Source organism: Nicotiana tabacum, chromosome 1, assembly GCF_000715075.1.
Source record: "Nicotiana tabacum cultivar K326 chromosome 1, ASM71507v2, whole genome shotgun sequence".
Lineage (NCBI taxonomy): Eukaryota > Viridiplantae > Streptophyta > Magnoliopsida > Solanales > Solanaceae > Nicotiana > Nicotiana tabacum.
The window spans coordinates 196440735-196448121 of NC_134080.1; the positions used below are offsets into that span (position 1 = coordinate 196440735).

The 7387-nt window shown below is 43.5% G+C and overlaps 1 non-coding gene across 1 annotated transcript; it reads right to left on the reverse strand.

The window, feature by feature from the left end:
* Window positions 1-3687: 3687 nt before the first annotated feature.
* Window positions 3688-3792, reverse strand: LOC142165095 (small nucleolar RNA R71). Its single transcript, XR_012696087.1, has one exon. It is a non-coding gene; the product is annotated as a small nucleolar RNA R71 (small nucleolar RNA).
* Window positions 3793-7387: the final 3595 nt, after the last annotated feature.

Genomic DNA, 7387 nt, shown 5'->3' on the forward strand with positions numbered 1-7387 from the left:
GGTGGCATACCTGGTAGGTCTGAATGAAATACCTCAGGAAACTCACGAACAACATGCACAGAATCTGTAGAAGGAACCTCGGCACTAGAATTACGAACTTTTGCCAAGTAAGCCAAACATCCATTATCAACCATACGCCGAGCCTTCATATATGAGATAACCATGCTGGTAGAATGACCAGGAGTCCCTCCCCACTCCAGACGAGGCAACCTCGGCAAGGCTAATGTCACAATCTTGGCATGACAGTCCAAGATAGCGTGGTAAGGTGATAACCAGTTCATCCCCAATATGACAACAAAATCAACCATATCCAAAAGTAACAAATCTAATCGGGTCTCAAGACCCCCAATAACAACTATACATGAACGATGGACACGATATACCACAATAGAATCATCCACCGGTGTAGACTCATATACAGGAGCACTCAAGGAATCACTAGGCATGACCAAATACAGTGCAAAATAAAATGACACATAGGAGTATGTAGATCATATATCAAATAGAACTGAAGCATCTCTACTACAAACCAAAACAGTACCTGTGATAACTGCATCGGAGGCCTCAGCCTCAGGACTGGCTGGAAGAGAATAACATCGGGGCTGGACCCCACCACTCTGAACTACATCTCTGGGATGGCCTCTTGCTGGCGGGCCTCCACCTCTAGCGGCCTGACCTCCACCTCTAATACTTTTACCTCCACCTCTAGCACCTCTACCTCCACCTATAGCTGGTTGAGCAGGCGGTGGAACATTCCGGTGCCTAAACCATGGCACGGGAACCTTGATGCTGAGAGCTTCTCGGTGCTCGAGGGCAAAATCTAGTAATATGCCTTGTGTCGCCACAAGTATAACAAGTCCTTAGCTGCTGGGACTGACGACCTTGAAAACTCTGGAATGGAGGCGCATTGATAGGAGCTAGCGATGTACTATAGGTTAACTGATCAGAACACTGCATATGAGAACCACGACCACCTGGGGCATCTGAGAAGCCTGTAGTGCTGAATGAAATGGCTTGGAGGGATGGCCCCTACCAAAAGATCCCTTCCCCAAGACAAGGCACCACTGAACCTGCCCGAATGACGAGGCCTCTTGTGAGACCCCTGACCACTCCCCTGTGATAGAACCATCTCAACTCTCCTAGCCATATTGGTCACATCCTGAAAAGAAATCTTGCTCCCCATCTTCTTAGCCATCTGCAATCGAATAGGATGAACGAGTCCCTCAATGAACCTCCTTACTCTCTGTCTCTCAGTGGGAATTATAAGAAGAGCATGACGGGCCAAGTCAATAAATCTGGTCTCATATTGAGTGACAGTCACAGAACCCCGCTGGAGACGCTTAAACTGCCTCTGATAGTTTTCCCTCTGAGTGATAGGAATAAACTTCTCCATAAATAGCTAAGAGAACTGATCCCAAGTCAAATCCGGTGACTATCTGGTCTAGCCAAACAATAATCTCTCCACCAAGTCTTGGCAGATCCAGAGAGACGAAAAGCAGCAAAGTCGACCCCATTGGTCTCCACTATCCCCATGTTCTGTAAAACCTCATAACAACTGTCCATATAATCCTGGGGATCCTCAGAAGATGTACCACCAAAAGTGGTAGTAAAAATCTTGGTGAACCTGTCCAATCTCCACAAGGCATCAGCAGACATAGCTGGCCCCTCACCAGTTTGTGCCACAACACTTGGCTGAGCTACCCCAACTGGCAGAGCTGCTAGAGTCTGAAACTGGGGAGCCATCTGCTACGGAGTGCGAGTAGCGGGAGTCTGTATTCCTCCCCTATACTCAGAGACCGCTGGTGATACAAGAAGCAAGTCTGCATGGGCGACACTACCATAAGGCCCACTAGACGGACCAGAGCATCCTGAAGTACTGGGGTGACGATGAACCCCTCTAGGACCTGAGCTGGTCCTGCTAGAACTTTTTGGGCTGGAACCTCATCGTCAAACTCAACTAGAGGCTCCATCGCGGGTGCTGCTGCTCAATTGCCTCTGCCTCGGGCCCTAGCACGACCTCGGCCTCTGCCCCTCGCATGAGCTACTACTGGCGGCGTGGGCTGTCGGTCAACTGATGAAGCAGTACGTGATGTTTAGCTTAAAGTATATATATTTTTATGTATATCGTCTTATATCTTATTCTTGTTTCGTGAATTTGGGATATTAAATGCTATGAATTATATTGATTTGAAGTGTTTTTACTTGTAGGAATGATCGGGAGATGCACCTTGGAGCAAAAAGACACGCAAGAAACATTGGGGAGCAAGAACATCTCAGAATTCTTCATCTTTTCTAGTATTTTTCAATTAATCAAAACTTATGCAATTGTTTGATTACATCACGAGTGGCTAAACACCCATTGTTCTGGAATTGTGATTTAGCCATGAATATTGTTGTTTAACGTTGACTTGACCTTGATTATAATTCACCAATATATGGTTGTTTCTTCAATTCTGTGTTTAATTGCTTAATTGTCTGGCCAGCAGTTAGGTTCTATTTACTATCTATGCTATGCTTGGGAAAGCCATGTTTAGATTAGAGAAGAATTGAAGAGACCATGATCTTAACCCTTAGGGGGAGCGAATTTGTGGTTAGGATAGGAATATACCTAGTCACTGTGCTTAATTAAATATCTTGATCTTAATGCGTTCTTAATAGATTGATTTCATAGGAATATAGGCATTAACCTATTGAGAATAGGTGAGTAGTACTTCGGGAGAAGGCTATGAGAGCATTTATCGATTAATTAGAAACCATGAGTTTATATGAAAGGGAGAGTTAATTAGAACACAATACGAATGGTAAATCGATCACAACTCTGGAATATTTGTCTCTACTGAATACACAACAATCAACTTGTTACTTGATAACTTTGTTATTATTTAGAATTGTAGTATAATATAATCATATTATTGGACTTTGATTTTAGCTGGACTGAATAACAATTTTAGTGATTTAGTGAGTAGTTTACACAAGTCTCTATGGGTTCGACACTCAACTTATCATTATATTACTTATCGACCACGTATACTTGCGTGTGCGTTTGGGAGCAACAAGTTTTTGGCATTGTTGCCGGGGACTTGAATATTAGCTGCTTGCTAGTTTTTACTTTAATTGTCTATTTCATCAAGTCTAACATTACTTGATTGTTGCTCGGATCTCAGGAACTTTGATTGAATGCGTAGGGTCAGGAGCCAAGACCGACTTAAAGGCTTTGATCTTAAACCTGAGAGAACATTTCACAGGAGGTTGAGGGAAGCAAGGGACACGAACAATATTCAGGCACTTGTTCAATTTCCTGTGGACATGGCAGAGGAGCAACCCATGGTTGTTCAGGAGGTGGCGATGCCCAGCATTGCTAATGTCACCTCCAGTATAGTGAAGCCCAGGATCACTGGGCACTTTGAGCTGAAACAGAGCATGATCCAGCTGCTTCATGCAAATGGGCAATTTATGGGTCTTGCACACGAGGATCCACATCAGCATATTCTGAACTTCTTGGAGATTAGTGATACTTACACCAGTAACAGGGTCACTCCAGATTATGTGAGTCTTACATTTTTTCCATTCTCTCTGTTGGGCGAGGCTAAGCGATGGCTAAAAGCAGAACCAGCTAATTCAATTACAACATGGAATGATTTGGCAAGAAAATTTCTAGCAAGGTTCTTCCCTTCAGGCAAAACTGCAAAGATCAGAAGTGAGATAGTTGCCTTCAAACAGAAAGCGGGAGAATCTTTATACTCAGCTTGGGAAAGGTTCAAGGGGCTACTCAGAGACTGTCCTCATCACAATCAGATGAATGAAGTGTTAGCTCACACTTTCATAGAAGGGCTACATTTTGAAACAAAGATCGTGGTAGATTCTGCAGCTGGGGGTCAAGTGTTGGAGAAAAGCTTTGACGAGATATATGCATTATTGAACAAATTCTCCAAGAGCAATCCGGATTGGCAAGGAGAGATAGGAAGACACACAGTGCAAAAGTCTACGGGGGTTCTTGAGTTAGATGCCGTCTCAGCATTATCAGCACAAATTTCTACACTGACCAATCAAGTCAACCAGATGAACTTGAGTATCAACAAGCAACAGGTACAACAGGTTCAAGGTTTTTGTGAAATATGTAGAGAGGGGCACACGAGCGGCATATGCCCCGTAAATCCAGAGTCTGTTTGCTTTGTGGGTAATTCAAATAGGGGTCAAACAAACCAATATGGGAACACTTACAATCCTAACTGGACGAACCACCCAGACTTCTCTTGGGGTGGAAATTAGGGCACTCAGAATCAAAACAGGCCTCAAGCACCTCAACAACAATATCACCACCTCAGATTTAATAACAAGCGAGTCCTACAAGTCACCTTGAAGACATGTTGAAAAAAGTGATGGCTGAACAGCAAGCCCTCTCTCAGAAAGTGATGGTTGAACAGCAAGCCCTCGCCACAACAGTGAGAAATTTGGAGCGTCAAATGGGACAGCTTGCCAGTACTCAAAACACTAGACCACCTGGAGCTCTTCCAAGTGACATTGAAGCAAATCCTAGGGCGGCCATTCATGCAGTGTCGTTAAGGAATAGTAGAACTAGAGGAAGTTCTTTCTAAAAAAAGGAAATAGGTGACTTTTAATGAGAGGCCAACCACTATAGAATCAATATCAGAGAAAGCAAAGGATCCCGAAAAGCCAGCTGGAGAGGCCGTGGTTGAGCAACCCCCACAATAGGTTGCAAGGCCACCACCTCCATTCCCTCAAAGATTGCAGAAATTAAGAGACAATGCCGCATATAAAACATTTCTTGATATCTTGAGGCAGGTGCAGATTAATATTCCATTGGTTGACATCTTACAAGAAGTACCCAAATATGCAAAGTACATCAAGGATATTGTGGCAAATAAAAGGAGGCTAACCGAGTTCAAGACTGTGGCACTCACTGAGGAGTGCAGTTCCAGAATTCAAGGCAAGTTACCTCAGAAATTGAAGGATTCGGGTAGTTTCACTATCCAAATCTCGATTGGTAAACATGATGTTGGGTGAGCTTTATGTGATCTTGGAGCCAGCATCAATTTGATGCCGCTATCTGTGTTCAGACATTTGGGGTTGGGTGAGCCACGCCCAACAACAGTTATCTTACAGTTAGCTGATTGCTCCCTTGCTCATCTTGAGGGAGTGATTGAAGATGGTCTAGTTCAAGTGGGTTCCTTCATATTCCCTGCCGATTTCATTATCTTGGATTACGAGCCTGATCAGGAAGTCCCATTTATTTTGGGGCGTCCATTCTTAGCCACGGGCTGAGCTATTATCGATGTCTACGAAGGAAGGATGACGATGAGAGTGGGTGATCGAGTGGAGCTCTTTAATGTTTATAGAGAACTCAAGTTACCAACCCACTATGAAGAGTTATCCATGATCTCTGTGGTGGAGAGTGATGCCACACTGTTAGTACCCTATATGAGCCCTGCAAATCCTGTTGAACGAGTGTTGATTGGGGATGTAGAAAATAGTAAGATGAAATAATAGGAGAAATTGAGCAAGTACTGGATATATCCTGCAGTTATGTACATGGGTTTAAAAAATTTGAAGAGTTGGACAGGCCTGCTACTCTGACCCTTCCCAGGCCATCTATTGAAGAAACTCCGAAGCTAGAACTCAAGCCACTCCCAGCACATCTATGCTATGCTTATTTGGGGAACTCTGAGACATTGCCCGTGATTATTTCGTCCAGCTTGACCAGAACTCAAGAAGAAAAATTGCTCAGAGTACTCTGTGAGCATAAAAAGGCCATTGGGTGGACTATAGCTGACATCAAGGGTATTAGTCCATCGTTTTGCATGCATAAAATCTTTTTAGAGGACGGTCACCGCCCCAGTGTAGAGTAGAAAAGGAGATTAAATCCCATTATGAAAGAGGTGGTGAAAAAGGAAGTAATCAAGTTGCTCGATACAGGTATCATTTTCCCTATTTCTGATAGCAACTGGGTAAGCCCGGTTCAATGTGTGCCCAAAAAGGGAGGTATGACTGTAGTTGAGAACGAAAAGAATGAGCTAATCCCCACTCGCACTGTTACGGGATGGAGAGTCTGCATTGATTATAGAAGGCTCAACAAGGCAACTCGCAAGGACCACTTCCCACTTCCATTCATCAACCAAATGCTAGACAGGTTAGCCGGGCATGAATATTATTGCTTCCTTGATGGTTATTCGGGAGACAATCAGATCGTCATATTCCCAGAGGATCAGGAGAATACTACTTTTACTTGTCCTTATGGAACTTTCGCCTTCAAGCGAATGTCGTTTGGTCTTTGTAATGCACCAGCCACTTTCTAGAGGTGCATGATGGCTATTTTCACCGACATGGTGGAAAAATTCATGGAAATGTTTATGGATGATTTTTCAGTTTTTGGGTCTTCTTATGATGATTGCTTGAGGAATTTAAGCAAGGTGCTAGCCCGTTGTGAAGAAACAAATCTGGTACTGAATTGGGAAAAGTGTCATTTTATGGTACAAGAAGGCATCGTGTTGGGTCACAGGGTATCTAGGAGCAGAATTGAAGTTGATAAGGCGAAGGTGGAGGCAGTTGAAAAATTACCTCCACCTGTTTCAGTGAAAGGTGTTCGGAGTTTCTTGGGACACGCGGGTTTCTATCGGCGCTTTATTAAATAAAATTCGAAAATTTCTAATCCTCTGTGCAGGCTGCTTGAAAAAGATATAACTTTCAACTTTGATGATGTTTGCCTCAAGGCATTTGAAGAACTTAAAAAGAAGTTGGTGACTGCTCCCATTATTGTGGCACCTGACTGATCTTTACCATTTGAACTTATGTGTGATGCGAGTGACCTTGCTATTGGGGCAGTGCTAGGCCAGAGGAAGGACAAGGTGTTTTATTCCATCTACTATGCAAGTAAGACTCTTGATAATGCACAACTGAATTACACCACCACTGAGAAAGAGTTGTTAGCTGTAGTGTGGGCCTTTGAGAAATTTCGGGCGTACTTGGTGGGAACGAAAGTCATAGTCCATACCGATCATGCAGCAATCAGGTATTTGTTTACAAAAAAGGGATCTAAGGCTAGATTGATGCGTTGGGTTTTATTGTTGCTGGAATTTGATGTGGAAATACGAGACCGAAAAGGGACAGAAAACCAAGTAGCTGACCATCTGTCAAGGTTGGAAAATCACGATCACGTGGAGGAGGGTGGCCAAATTAAAGAAGTCTTTCCTGATGAGCAACTTTTTGCTATAACCCAAGACCCTCCCCCATGGTACGCAGACTATATGAATTATCTTGTGAGTGGGGTACTTCCTCCCGAAATCCAATCTGAAGCTAGAAAGAGGTTCTTACATGATATGAACTTCTACTACTGGGATGAGCCCTATTTTTATAAGCAATGTGCCGATCA